Genomic DNA, 15,760 nt, shown 5'->3' with positions numbered 1-15,760 from the left:
TTTTTTTAGCCCTTTTGTTCAAAGTAAGGACTCCAGTTTTATTAACAAATCACCTTAAATCTGTACTTCGTATAAAGTACATACTAAACTCATTTTGACTTCTTTGTGGTTCTCTCTCCACGGATAATCATTACAGAGCTTGTCTGCATAAGGCTCCTGCGAAATTCTGTGATACTACTATCTGGCAACTGATGCAGAGACACCTGATAATGTCTAAATTTGATCCTTTTCTCCAAACAAGTGATTCAGGTAAACAGAGGCAATAGGAAGTGTTTTGCGTCTCCTAAAGGTGACCCACAAAACGCAACATGCTGAAGGAGGCTGTCCAGAGCGAGTCAAAAGGAATCCTCACCCATCCTCACCCTGTGGCAGGCAGGCCCTGGAGCTAGGGGTATATCAGGCATGTGTGCGTAACCGAGCAAGCCTTACATCTTTCAGGCTTTACCTGAGCCTGAAGTTCTTAGACAGCCAAAGAAATGGTGCTATTCACTATGGTTTCTATAGCAATCTACTGGGCTTGGGTGCATACTTGGGAAGGGGGGGATCGGCATTCAGTCTGAACACATGCAGACCCAAAGGTTCCATAGGTCAGGACAGTGCCATGCCCAGGTCATGCACAGCACACGCTCATCCTTGACCTTCTCTTGAAGCCAAGCCACTGGGAAACCCCAAATTGACATTGAGAAAGATGCAAAGGGAGACCAAAGGCTCAGTAACTTGGATACTTTATTAAAGCAAGAGAAATATGGACTATTCTGTCATTTTATACCCATCTAATAACGTAGAATGGCTGGAGAGTCCAGAAGGGAGAAGGAGCCGGACTGGTTCCTGTTTGGCACTTCTGCAGCATCCCCTGTAATGCACAGAAAATCCTGCTTAGCCTCAGTAGCTCTTGGCAGAGCATGGTCATTGCAGAGGCCTCTTCTGTGAACTTAGGTCACATCTCTACTAAGCATATGCAAAAGGAGAATATTTTGGTGGTAGGAGGCTAATGATTTGGCCAGGTAGGTTTGTTTCCTGGGGCCACCAAAAACATTTCTCTGGTGGTAGGACAAAAAAAAAAAAAACCCTCTCTTTTCCTCTAGATTTTGCTGCTTAAGCACAGGGCTGAAAGAGCCTACCAATGACATAGGTGAGGCCAAACATAGACTCCGTTGTCCTTTTTTTTTTTTTCCCCAAACGCCATTTTAGCTGAAATTTTCCAAAAGGAAACACATAAAAAGAGGTTGAGACAGATGTCTGGCAGGGCTATTTTCAATTCAGTTGGTCGGAGTCTGATAAAGTTATAAACAACAAAAAACAACATTCCTCTTGACTAACACAGTTAGTCAACCTTAACAACAGACAGTGAACTAACTTTGCTCATAATCGTAATAAGGAACTACTGAATGCCAGACTATTACAATTTTGCCCATAATATTAAGTTATAATAGATAATTACAGGTATCAAGATGGGCAGCTGTTTCTCTGAATTAATATTGTCCTTTCATTTTTTTTCATTTAGATAAGACACCAAAAATATTAAAAATGAGTAGTCATTCATTATATAAAGCAGCAGCTGAGCGGTAGGTGGAGGAATAGTTGTTTGTTCCTACTCCTAAGCAAACACACATACAGTTTAATTTTTTAAATTCCTTTTATTTTGATGGCAAAAAAAGTGATCTCTAATGACACAGAGTTTTGACTTCTTCGCAGTTTTTCCTGTTTAATCTCTGAAAGCTGATGTAGCTCATTCCAATTGCCCACAGCATCAGCTTTATTCTCTTGAAAGAACTTGCTCTCTTTTTAGTTTTCCCTTAATGTTTTGAGCCCTTACCAGAAATGGTAATCTTCTTAAGGTGTTGGCAGGAGCCATAAAATTCACCAAAAACAAAGCTCGTGTCTAACCAAGTATCCCATTATCAGGACCACCCAAGAGATCCAGATTTGTCACACAGTATATTCCTTTATATGATTTTCTAGGACTAGCAAGGAAAAAGAATTTGGGGTGTTGATTAGTCAGGTTAGGAAAAGGTTATGAAGATCACCCTACTTAAATAATACAGTCTTTTAGCTGTTTTGGAGCAAATACATTCAGGTCTGTCTGTTTATCATTACAGCCAGTCCATTTATCAGGGTTATTTGATTGCACGCAGCCAACCTGGTGCTCAGTCCCACGCCTTGCACTGAGGAACTTCCCTTGGTAATTTATGACCAGCCTTTGCCCAAACTCCCCTCTCTCTGCGTGCTGGCCCTGGGTCCTGTGCCAGATGGAAACCCCACAGGAGCTGCGAGGTGCTACTGCACCTCTTGGTTATAAACCTTCCTCCTGACCGCAGCTTTGCCAGCTGAAGCCTTGATTACTGCGACACGGTGCCTGGACTAAGCCACAGAGGTGCGTGGCTGTTACCCCGTGATGGGATGGGGAGGGCAGAGCATTCCCAAGGAACTGGTCTGAGGACGCCTGGTCTGTCCCGCATGCAGTAAGAGCCCAAAAATCAGTTGCGAGCATCAGTTTCACTGTTTATTTCTCTTTTTTTAGAGAAGTGAAAGCCCAGAATGGGGATGGCTCTGGAAACTCTGAAGTATTTTGATTGTTTCAGCACAGGTTGGGAGTTGCCGCTGTAGCACCTATTGAAAAAACAGTGGTTTGCATCACAAGACCAGGATGAGACATAGTGATACTTGAGCTAAGTCACCGCCGCTTCCCAGCACAGTTCAAGGTGATGACTAGTCCCAGAGCAGCTGGCATCCCGCTATAGGAAAGATCACTTCTTTCACTGTCTCGTACAGTAGTGATTATAATCTGCCAGATCAATCTTTCCTTTCCTGGAGCTGAAATCTCTGTGACTGACAGAAGATCATATTTGGAGGCTCCACAGTTCTGAAATTGGCTTATTCTGGAAATCTGCCAGTGTCACAGCCTGGCAAAGGAGAGGGATCAGAATTACACTTGGCTATTCAGTCAGTCTTGCAAACTGTTGCATCACCGCTGCAGGATGTTACAAGCTTTTGAGTTTAAAGGACAGCTCTTTACTTTAGTCTTAGGATCATTTCCATTAATTTCCACATACCTAAAACCTGGAAAAAATATACAATTCTCAAGTCTGTTGCACTTTGAAAACACAAAGTTTCTCTGTTCAGTATTCCTTTGTCCATCTTAGCTGAGGAAGCCAGGAAAATAAGTAATGTGAAATGCCTGTAAGTAGCAGACCGGGGACCCACATCGAAAGATTACATGACAACAGTTATTCATTCATGCCTCGTGAGACAGAAATAAAATGACTTTCTGTTCATTTCCTCCCCACACCTCCACCCTTTTCTAAGGTTAACAGAAAGGATTCCTGTAGTACACAAGTTATTTTAAGATCTTGAACAACTTACAGATCTAACATCTTTTTCCATGTGTATAAATAACCCCACCTGTTGCAGTATCATATATATGTGATCATTAAAATAGATGCAAGTAAAAAATAGTAGTATACTACATTTCAATCTAAAAATTATTCTAGGAACAAAGCACAGATATGAGACACAGGCTTTTCCTATTTCAAAAAGATAAAGGGGATTCTCCACTCTGAGGTGGATTTTCCAGTGTCAAAAACCTATTATACAGTCATCAAAATTTTAAAAGTTACTGAAAATTGAAAAAAACCAGAAATTTTTCTTGGCCAAGCTGTTGAAGTTCATAAACAATGTTGTGTCACTGCGCAAAGTAGGGGTTGCCAAAGTGCTGCCAGGGATGCGTCAAATTTTTCTCAGCTTCACAAATTCATGTGTCCTCTTTTACTGTTGCATCTGAAACAACCGCAGTTCTCCAGGAGTTAATGAAGTGCTTTTTCCCCATTTTTCAATAGAGATCTGAAACACAAACTGAGAAAGCTCAAAGATATTTTGTGATAAAGTAGGCACAAGACACGAGAAGACACAAAATCTGCTCCAAACTGTTTGCAGGCTGATCCTAAGTACAGCGGAACAGCCATACTTCAGATAAGAAAGAGAACTGAGACCAAACTTCCTGCAAATTGTTCCCAGTGAACTAAAAAGCCATGGTGCGAAGGTGGTTATTTTTAAAGTGATATTTTGGCTTCTTTGTTTGGTGGTCATATCACATTTTCAGCACCTAGAAATCCTCCACTTATGACAGTGTCTGAATGAAATGTTGTTACTGACATAACAATTATCTCCTCACCCTGTAGCTTTCAAGTTATGACTTAATGTTGAGAAAACTGTGGGCTAAGTGAGTGAAATAACTCCAGTACCTTCAAAGGATGTGGTTAGAATAGTCTGTAGGGGTGGGAAGAGAGTTTTCCTTTGCAGTTGGTAGAGCAGCAACAGCAGAGTGGCTTTTCAATTGCTTCTGTATTGCAGCTCAGGGCTTTTAGCCCCTGTCTGCTGCACCCACACACGATCTGGTGCAGTCACTTAAAAAGCATATAGCAACCTCTCAGCTCAAGAAGTCCTTTCAAAGCAAGCTTCAGTCACCCAGGGGGCCAGCAATCTGTAGAGGCTGCTTTTTCTATCCCTGAGATAGAGTATCACATTGGCTCTGCTGCACTGGGACCACCCTATGCCCATGGTGGAGAAATAGGATTTGCTTTTCATTAATTCTGTTACCATAAAAAATTCCTGTAGGATATTCTGTAGCTAGAGCACTGAATCATTTCTGAAACTTCCTATTCAAATATTTGTTTTATATGGCAATGGTATTAGTAATGTGCAAGTTTTATGCACTGCTATTTCCTCCCACACCCATTGAAAACTAACAAGAGCCAGCCTGTCAAAATAAGCATGTGAATTATAGATCAGCTATAACATGCTTCAAATAGCCAGTGTTCCAGCCTAGGTGATACCATGTAACTCTGCTCTCCCTGTGCTTGTAAAATCGCACAGTCTACAATTCACCAGAAAAAGCCTACACACCGAAGTCTGGATTTATCCCATCTCATCGGAGATACTTCAGTCGGGTGCTTAAGAATGGAGAATTTTCTCCTATGGTTGATGGAAAGAGACAGAAACCATCCTTCTAGCTCACCTAGGATTTAACTGGTCCTTAAGGAGGGCCATTGCTGGCTACCGATGGAGCCCGAGGTGTCTCTGATTTCAACTTAGGCGCCTCAGTTACATACTTCATTTTCAAGAAGAAGAAAAGGAGCCAAGGCTGTCTCTGAAGTTCCCAAAAGCTTGCAGGAAGGCTGAGCTCCCTCTTTCCAGATTGGCCCCTTTTCACAGACTGCATCCATATGTTGCCTTGGAGGTTGGCTCTGGCATTACTCTGTGGTGCGAGCTGCTCCCAATACTGAACACCTAGTACGTATATTGTCCTGTAGGCTACATTCAAAACGATCAGGAAATGGGAGCAAGTAATGTGTCTGCAATGTTTGCTCATGTGGGGTAATAAAAATGAAAGCTGACTCTGAGGAGCTGCAGAGGGGCCTTATGCTGCAGAATGACTGGGTAATAAAATGGCAGAGGAAATCCAATGTTGATAAATGCAAAGCAGTTCACAAGGGGGAAAAATAACCTTAACTGCATGACCCAGCAATGGGCTCTGCTCTGGCCTTCATCACTGAGGGGACACAGAAACCTTGGAGTCATGAATATAGCAGCCATAGTCACAGGCTGTCACATTCAGCATAGCAATTAGCAGTGGTCAGAAAAGCAAGTCAGTATCAGCAACTATTAGAAAGAAATACAGAACAAGCCAGAAGCCAACAGTGTGTCACTATAAATCTATACCGCTGCTGTATCCTGAATATTGAATGGGATTCTGGTTTCCCATCCCAAAGGGTATAGCAGAAGCAGAAAACGAACAGTGAAATGAGATCTTTTATAAAGGAATTATTAAATAGACTGAGATTCTTCAGCTGGGAAAAGAGATGGGATATAATACAGGGTCTATAAAATCATGAATGGCAGGGAGAAAGTAAGTACAGAATTACTGTTTGCTGTCTCCTCTAACGCAGTAACGAGGGGGTATCAAATGAAATTAGGAGGCTTGAATGACACAAGTTCAAACAAAGAGTTACTTTTTCGTATATACAATTAAGTTATGGAATGCCTGGCCACAGGATGCTGCGGTTGCTAAGAGCACATGAGGGCTCAAAAGCAAATCAGAAGAAATCGCTGAAGAAAAATTCTCTGATGGATATCAAATAGAAAGGCACTGCTGCTGGTTCAGCGAGCAAATGGGCTGCAAATCACTGGGAGAGGGGCCCGAGAGACTGCTACGAGAGTGTGTCATTATATGCTTGCACTGTTCTTGTCCTCTCCCACGGATATTTGCCGTTGCCCCGTGTCAGAGGAGATCCTGCTCTAGATGGACTACTGGTCTGACTTTGTATGGCCGTTGTTATGTTTTTAGCGTACCTACAAAACTCCTATGCTTGAAGATGAGAAAAGATCATTCTAAGTAAGATCATATACCTCTTTGTCTGGTTGATGTCATCACTTAAGCAAATGGAGTGTAAAAAAATGCTCATGGAAATCCAAACAGGAAGCACTTTGCAAACAAAAAGGCACAGGCTGGTGCCTGCAGAGCTGCTACTCTTCATGCTCCATGGGACCTGAAAGAGACCTCTGCTACCTGCAGCCAGGGCACAGATGCAGAAGGACAATGAAATGATCTGATTCATTTTTTTTTCCCTTCTCCAGATTATGGCAGATCTGACGCGTATCATTTGAAAGCTCGGACACACCTGGGCAGTAGCAGCACAGCGCTGAGCCAGAATCATGACAGACAGTAACTCTCCCTGGCTAATAAGTTCTGATGAAACCCAGGCCAACACTCAAGGAAAACTCTCCGGTTTTAGCGCTCTCATGGACTTCAGTCTTCAGTGCCAGCAGCATGGTAACACTGACAGTGTATCATGAAACAATGCTTTTTTCCAAACAACCCAGAACTGGCTCATCTAACCAGCCCTACCTCTGGGTGTAGGGTGACCTTCCCCATTAGCCTTTTAAAAGCCTTTCACTATATATGGCACTTTCAGTCTTGGCAAGATAATTCTGAAGGGAGAGCAAAGGGATGTCTCATGATGCAAGTACTAAAGCATTCTTGGATTTTCAAGAACAAATACACAAAACAACTTCCTGACTCAGAAAGAGCTGTATCTTGCATGGGAAACTTCTGCATTAGACCTCATCCTGACAGGGAACTATTAATCACAAAATTTAGAGTTTGCATAGGTAGAAGTGATAACGACTTGGTTTTGTGTTTTATGTGCTTTTAAAATGCATTTTACATGTTTTACATGTAAGCAGGATAAAGTCCTAACCAGCAAAATTTATATTCATTGCCTTAAAAGATCCTGTTCCACAGAGCTGAAAAAACGAAGAGATGTATCAGTCAGCCTAGAGGAGAAAATTTAAACCAACAAAAATGTGAATAATAATTTACAGCAACTCAGAAAAACGTCATTAGATCTTCAAAAAGCCACAATTAAGAAAGACGTGCACACTGGCTGAAACCAACGTCCTTCTGAGGAAGGACTGGAAGAAAGTTAGTATTTTGCCAATACTTCTGCAGACAAAATAGGGCAACCAGGTAACTATAGGCCTGTCAGTTTGACATCTATTCCAGGCAGAGTGATGGAGTTGCTGATAGGAAAGTCAATTAACAAAGTATTAAAACAGTGCAATTTAATTAATGGCAATCAACACAGATTAATGGAAGAAAGATCTTATCAAATTAATGTGCTATTTTCATAAGACTACAAATTTGGTGGATAAAAGCAATTGTGGTAATATTGTATACTTTGACTTTGGATGCATTTGCCATGCAGTATTACAAGAGATTCTGACAGAAATCGGAACTAATATGCTGAACACACCTGGCCAACCAACTTGTTTTAAAGCTGGCTAGCACTGGATCTAACAGCCTCATGTGATGTCGGGCTATCAGAGAGCGCGTTCTGCCGGGACTGCTTATCAGCCTTGTGCTTACTAATAACGCTATCAGCAATGCAAAAGAAAGCAGTGCCTTTGCTAACAATATTTTTCAATGAACCAAAATTCGGAAGTGGCAGAAGTGGATAATGCCTTTTCGGCATTGCTGAGAAGCAGGTGCAAAAGAAATAACAGATGTTTCACATGTAACCCAACAGAAAGGATCTATTTAAGAACAAGTATCTCAGGCCTTACTCACATAAGAAGAGTTCTTCTTTGTGAAGCTGAGACTGAAAAACGAACTGGGGGTCCTGGCAGACAACCAGCTGAGCCCCAGAGTCCTCTGAAATCACGTTGTCAGAAGGGCCAATGCAATCTTTTTCTGTGTGCGGAGGATAGCATCAAAGGGGAGTAAAGAGGTTGTATTACTGCTGCATTTGGCATTGGTAAAAGCTATTGGAATAATGTCATTCCTGATGTCAGCAGCTCAAGAAGGATGTTGGCAAATTGGAGGTAGTTCAGAGAAGAACCACAAGAGTATGAAAGAAAAAAAAAAGGCTGTAAAATGGAGTGACTCCACAGGGTAAGTCCATTTAGACTTAGTGTGTCAAAGTAAAAGCTAAGGAATAACTTGATTACAGTGTAAGTGCTTTCATGTGGAACAGACACTGTCTAATAGGGGAGTTTTCACTCTGGTAGAGAAGTATACAAGGAAATCCAATGGAAAGCCAAAGGTGCATAATTTCAGTTAGATTAAGGATAGGCAACTACTGCAACCATTTACCTTTCAATGTGATAGAGCTGGATGTCTCTTCTGTCTAGTCCTTCTCAAGTCCTGCTCTTGTTCAACAGGAATCAACTCCAGGTGAGCTAATGACCCGGGTTGAAGAGTCAGAAATGGTCATAAGATGGTTTATGCCCTTAACACCTGTGAATGCAACTGTGCAAAACTATATCAACATACGTTTTTAAGTCAATAAAATAAAGATGTTTCTGAGTGAAGAATGGGATACAAATTTAGCTAATGGGAGTTTCTTGCATACATCAAGAAGTTCTTTGTGAGTGATGGGGGTGGTGTTTCTTTCTAGCTCTGCTTTGGGAGCCTGCTCATTTTTCAGTGCGACACAAAAAGCTGGCAATGCAAGATCGCAATGAGGTTTTGGAGAACAACTCCTAGAAGCACATCCAGTTGTCTTGTTTCCATCTCACATTTGCCTCCACCAGCATCATGCTGATGGGTGCAACTGAGGTAGCAAGACCTGCTTAAGAGGGATCTGGTTCAGGTTATGTATTTGTCTGGAAAATAACTTCCCAAGGCAACTTATTACTGAAGTGAAAAATGGATGTTATAGCTCCCTGAAAGGAAAGAGACATTCCTGGCAACTGGCTTGAGCGTGTTCAATCCCAAAAGGTTAGGAATAACTGGTCATAAATATTTCATAGCTTCTCTTGCATATAAGGGTTTCCCTGGAATGTGCCAACATAGCACTTCTCTTCCTGATCTTACACCCATGGCTGTGCTCTACTCACCTGGCCTATTACAAAAGAAATAAGCCCACCCTTTTTCTTCTCTTAGCAATACTAGTATAAGTTAAAATGCGGGGAAATATAAAAGACATGCTACTTACATCTGACCAGTGAGGGAGTGCTTTTCCTCAGGTAATTTCATGAAGCTAAAAGAGGGGGCCATTCAGAACAGGATTCCACCACGTAAGATTGTTTTCAATTAGTGAGGGATAACATTGATATGGATATACATAACACAACCACATTTTAGCTTCTACGAATGGTACCATCTGCGAATAATGAGAGCTAGTGGTAACAGAGAAATGGAAGGTCTGACCGGGGTAGCCAACAGCCCACAGTCTTGACAGTCTGATTTGGAGCACAGTGTTGTGATTTAGAAGGTCAATTTTCTTTCGCTCATGCTATCCGACACCCATCAGCAATGCATCCGACATGCAGATGGAGATTTCTAAACTACCAGGAATAGCTAGGCTGGGAACGTACTGTGGTCATAGCCACAGCTAAAACCTGGGTATGTTTAACACATTCACTTTGAAAAATCTAATACATTACTGGGATCCAGAACCAGAGACAAAGATCACTGATTCTTGAGCCAAGGACTGCTTTGCCTCCTAGGCCAAACACTCTCCCATACGCAGAGATTTGTCCTGCAGACCACTAAGACAATTCTTAGGTCCCAGATGAGTAAACATATGAAGGCAAACCTCACACCACGCCAGTTAACAGCTTTTTTTCTTTACAATATCTGTACAATATAACAAGAAGGCAGCTTGCAGAAATGTTGGACCTGCTTCTCTCTACCTCATTTAACTGGCTTCTGTACATAAATTACTTTCTGGAGTGTTTTTTTTTTTATTGCACTGTAGTCAGTTGTAAATCTTGCACTGAGTTATTCAATAACACCTTTTTTTTTTTTTATTGTTTGAGTGAAGAATGAAGCCTAAGGCTTGATTCTGACTACAGATATGGCACATAGGTATTTATCCTTACATACTTTGTTGTATCCTTATTGCACACGCATGTAAGCCCCACACGTGCAGTTCAAGCAAATGGGTACATTTCTTGTCAAGTTACCTCTTGACAGCAACTCATTTAATAAAAAATGGACTCACATACCAAAAGTCAAAATCACACCTCTTTTTAAAGAACAGATGCTCATCTCCATGTCTTTGAATTGCCCTTTTTGATGTATGGAGAAAAGATTTGTCTGTTTACTGTCCCATGATTTACCATTTTTCTTAGCCTTCCTTACTAACATGCTAAAGTTCTAGTGTAAATGATTACAAAAAATGATTACAAAAAATAGAAAAACATATCCAAGTTGGCATGGGGATCCAGCCTTGACAACTGGTGGGGAGGTACTTGCAAGCATATTTTGAGCTAGCTACTTGGAATAATTTTGCTGGAATGAGACTGTCTTCTCAATATGACAGTTCTCAACACTTAATAGTTGTTTAATGTTCCCAACAGGCTCAGCCCTGCACTTTGTAAATCAGCAAAAAATAAAATGAAAGTCTTTATTTTACCACTTCAAATATGATTATCCTTTTTGTTCTGGCTTGTGTTTGTATGCTGATAATATATTTTCTGTAAAGGGACAAGGAGCAGACTGACCTGGAAAAGGAAGTCTTTTTTATGTAGAACTGTCTTTGATCACTCACAAGACTTGTGCTCTGATCTAAGCTCATTGACATCAATGGAAGAAAGACTGCTATTGGCTTGGAGGGGAGGGTTGGCTCCTGTCCACACGGAGTCCATATACGCAAAAGCAGATGCTAAAAGATAAAACATATTGAAAGTCAGAGTTACAGAAATGATACTTTTCTTTGCACGAGGTTAGATTTATAATGCACTTTTCACTTAGTATTTTTTTCTTAGTCCCTGACACAGGAAACTCCAATTTCTACATCTATTGTTGCTGTTTACCTGCAGGTAAACCTTGGATACAGAAAAGGGGAGAGCTTGGTGGATGCTTTCCATAGCATGAAAATGGAAGGCCTTCTCCATAGACTCTCCTGGGACACTGAAGAATAGAAAAGTGAAAATAAGGCTCCTTATTAACCACCACCTCCCCCCCCCCAGCTGCATTTCCTGCAGGAAGAGCCATTCCAGAGAGGGAACTCAGCACTACAGTAATGGAGACGGTCATCAAAGAAGTGGATAATTGCAGAGTCTATTTAAAAGATAAAGAAACTTCTAATGGGATTGTCTCTCTTGGTGACAGTTTCCAGACAAGGTAGATCAGCACAATGAAGTCCAGAGATGAAAAGTCAGTCAGTAAACAGTCCTGAAAGGAATCTTCCCCAGCTCACTTGGGGGAAAGAAGGCAACCTTCGTTCTGACATGTATCAGTATCTTCAGCAAGGTCATGGGGAGCTCGTGACAGTTTTGTCATATGCCATTCTGCTGGCTACTTCTTTCGTACCAGTGATTCAGTAACTGTTTTATATTCAGAAAAATTCTCTCATTCAATTGAATGAGAAAATATAGTGAAATTATATTTGCCACTACCAACAGTTTATTTCAGACAAGAGTCTCCAAGTACTGTGAACATGACATTTAGGTTTGGACCAGCCAACGGCATCCCTTCAGCCCAGATATTCTGGCCAATATGTTTCAAGTCAAGCATCTCTCTCTCATTTGGTTAATGCCTCCTATGTAAGCACCACAGCTATGCAAGCCAGGCAGCAGTTAGACAAAACTTCACTGCTGACTTGGTCTTCAGACTTTGATCTGACCTTTAGGACCTGATTCCTTTTCACGTCACATGTTATGGGCTGACGTTGCTCTACAATTCCAACTGACTGACGTAGACTTAGATCAATAAAAACAGGCACAGGATTTTGTACACCTAATATCTCTATGAGGCAAATAAAGATTTGCTCATTTGGAGCTTATTCCTTTAACATTGGACTAAAATGGTAATATTTTCATCCACGTATCTGAGAGCAGAAGCAATGTTTACAAAGTGTTAGGTTTGGGGAAAGATGCCATAGAAAAGGAAAGTAAGATCATTCAAATACACTGGAAGAGCAAAATTCATCCCATGGATAGATAACTGTGTCATTCCCACTACATGTATCCTTCCATGCCTCTTATGGTAGTAGAATTAAATCCAGAAACCAAAATTTATAACCTCTTCCTTCCAAACTTGCATATTTATGGCAAGTGTATCCCATTCCACCCTGAATCACTTCTTCAGTTTCTATTAAAAATCAGGAGTTTCCAACTAGAGGCTTAGGATGGACTAGTTTTTTCACCCCTTTCTCCTTTCACTCCTTCCTCCTGCTGGGCTTGCAGGCTCTGGGTAGCCTTTCCAGAGTTGCTAGGGACTGTGGCTCCAGCTGATGCCGGGTAACTAAGAAAGTTAAACAGAAAACATTGGTCTAGAGAACAAAGGTTGATGCAAGAGCCTAGGTCTCTCATGCTTTGTCATAATCAGAAGGAGTATGTAGGGGGAGAGGAAGGGAGAAATTGTGTAAAAAGCCATCTACTAAGAAAAGAATGTTTGATTTGGATCACAGGATGTGAGACTGGAGAATGTATTGCATAACTTCATGGCTTGTCCTTATTTGCAATGATTCAGTATCCGGCACTGCTCATCCCATTTCTAAAAATGGTATTGAAAAGTTACAGAATATTCAGAGGTGATGGGAATAAGTGAGGGATGGGAGGAAAACACCTTTTCATTTTTCAGCAAATAGCAAAGACCGGGTCTGAGGTCATCCTACAGGTCGTTGCAGATCACTGGTTCTGTGTCCTTCCCCACTACCCAGGGGTTATTCACAGGGTCAAATCCCCGCTGTTGCCAGAGGCTCATCTTCTCCACGCCAAACTTAAGAGCATGACAATCCTTTCTCAGCGGTATTTATCTTATAACTGCATAACAGGGCATGTACAGCATTTAGTGTGGAGGACAAGAGATGAGGCAGGTGCAATGCTGTGGAGGGACGGCTACCCCTCACCACGGCCATTTCTGAAGGCTCCCCTGTCGAGACAAGCCCCTGATGGAAGAATCCCTACAGCCTCTTTGGAGCCCCGTTCAGAGGTATTTCTCTCTACCCCAAAGCTGGCACCTCCAGGACAGCCTTCTCTATCAGGGTGATTTCATTATTAGAATGCTCATTTCTCCCTACCCCTTGAAAACAAGCATCACCCAAACCCATAGGTCCTCACCCCAAAACAACCCTTCTCCAATTCTGACCGTCCCCTGTGCTGATGTGGCAAAAGGGGAGCCAGGACACGGCCGGTCCCTTGGCATCGCCCTGCAAAGGCTGCAGCTCCGGGACAGAGCCCTGCTCCCCCCCCCGCCCCGTTCTCTTCTCACTGTTGTTGTTTTCTGGTTGGTTTGGGGGTTTTGTTGGGTTTTTTTTTTGGGGGGGGGGGGGTTTTTTTGCGGGGGGGTGGTTTTATTTTCACAGTTAAAGGGATTCACAACCAACACCCAGACAAAAACTAGGGAGTAAATGCCAGGCTCGTTAGGAGTTCAGGGAGCCGCTCATCAAACTTTAATATATATCCAAACTCCTGTTATTTAAACAATAAAAGGGCAGCGGATGAAAAAACCTAGCAGACCGCAGTGGTGCTGGGCGGGGACAGACCAACCTCATTCATGGCTTTCTCTGTGCAGGGCGAAAGGGTTTACGTTTTCCCTCTGCTCCCCCCCCCCCCGCCTTGTCTTAATTTTGGGACGGATTAAGACAAGCCCGGAGCCGGGAGAACTCCTCCCACCCGACTGCACCGGGAAGCAACCGCTTTTGCTCCCGTAAGTACGCGGAGACCCACGCTGCCCGGAAAAAACCCGATTTCTTCATTGAGAAAAAAAAGCACGCCCGCCTTGAGCTCCGGCGCCAGCCCGTGTAATAATTAATAACGCACCCGGCGTCCGCGCCCGGGCCGTGGGGCCGGGCTCCTCTTTTAGGGGCGCTTATGCCATTATTGGTGTTGTTGTTATTTATTAATTTGCTATTCTATTGAAATGAATCAGTTAACACCTCGCCCCCAACCCCAAGGGCAATCAATCCCCCCGAGAGGCTGGACCTGCCGGAGCTCGGGCGACGGGGGCGGGGCGGGGAAGCCGCGGTCGGCATCCCACTGGTGCATACTGGTGCCCACTGGTGCAAGGAGCCCCCGGCTCGGCGGGCCGCCCCCAGAGCCCCCCCCCGGTGCAGCCCGGCGGGGCTGCGGAAGGACGGCTCACCTTGTTTACCCCGTGCGCGGCTGGCGGCGGCGGCGGCGGCGGGGCGGGGGGGGCCGGGGGGGGCGGGGCGGGCGGCGGGGCGGGGCGCGGCGCGGTGGGCGGCGGGGCGGGCCGGGCCGGGCCGGGCCGGGCCGGGGCGGGCGGCGGCGGCGGGGCAGTCAGCCTGCGCGCTGGGCACCGTGCGGGCGTGCGGCGGCCGGCAGCGAGGCACGGAGGCAGCCAGCGTCCCCGCCACGTAAGTAGCTATTAATACGCCGGGGGGAGACGATGCCTTGCTGAAGGGGAGCGGCGCGGCCATCCCTTTCCTCCCCCTTGTCCTACCCCCAAGGGGGGAAAAAAGGAAAAAAAAAAAAAAAAAAAAAAGACTGAAGCAGCAAAATCTGCTCCCTGCAATTTTTTTTTTTTAAACGATTCCAATTCATTCCGCACCCCCGGCCTTTCGCTTATTGCCCTTCCAGCCCCTGCAGCAAGAAGTCAGCCCCCTTCTCGCCGTGCTGGTTTTTCTTTTCTTTGTGCGTGAACTACACTAAAACCGCCGCGAAGGCAACGAGCCCGCAAACAAAAATCCCGCTGCGCAGTGGAAGCGTGCGAGCGTTCCTCTTCCCTCGCCCGTGGTTGCACTTTTTGTTCTGTCGAGGCGGCCACGACAACGACAGCGCGTTTCTTTTCGCCGGCGCGGAGCGGTGCGGTGCGGTGCGCGCTGCCCCGCGTTCCGCCGCCGTTCCCCGTGCCTGCGCGGCTGCGGCTGCCGCCGCCGCCGCCGCCGGGGCGGCTCTGCCGAGCCTCCCGCCGAGCCGAGCCCTCTTTTGTCGGCCCGGCCGCTGCCCGCTCCAAGTTAAATGCTCCCTCGCTATTTCGCGGGGCATTTTCGGAGCGCCCGGGGCGCCAGCGGCGAGGCTCACACGCCATCTACAGCCCGGCGGCGGCAGCGCGGCTCTGCCTCGCCGTAGGAGAGAGAAAGGACGATCCCCGCTGCGCGCAGCGCGTTACCTAACCTTTTGTTTTCGCCCGCCCTGCGCGCCCCGCGGGAGCGGCGGCCGCCGAGGCCCGGCCGCGCCGCTCCGCGCCGCCGCCGCCGCCCCGCCCCCCCCCCAGGCACCGGCCGCCGCCGCCCCCCCCCGCTGCCGCCGCCGCCGCCGCGCTGTTCCGCGCCGCTCCGCTCCGCGC

At 44.8% G+C, this 15,760-nt stretch overlaps 1 long non-coding RNA gene across 1 annotated transcript; it reads right to left on the bottom strand.

The window, feature by feature from the left end:
- Window positions 1-2,490: 2,490 nt before the first annotated feature.
- On the bottom strand, window positions 2,491-14,624 carry LOC115351393. The gene is made up of 3 exons (XR_003926779.2): window positions 14,594-14,624; window positions 11,008-11,168; window positions 2,491-3,852 (listed from the first exon to the last, which is right to left on the bottom strand). It is a non-coding gene; the product is annotated as an uncharacterized LOC115351393 (long non-coding RNA).
- Between the last annotated feature and the right edge of the window lie 1,136 nt (window positions 14,625-15,760).

The sequence above is a fragment of the Aquila chrysaetos genome, chromosome 15 (genome assembly GCF_900496995.4).
Source record: "Aquila chrysaetos chrysaetos chromosome 15, bAquChr1.4, whole genome shotgun sequence".
Lineage (NCBI taxonomy): Eukaryota > Metazoa > Chordata > Aves > Accipitriformes > Accipitridae > Aquila > Aquila chrysaetos.
This window is presented reverse-complemented; position numbering and strand designations above follow the sequence as displayed.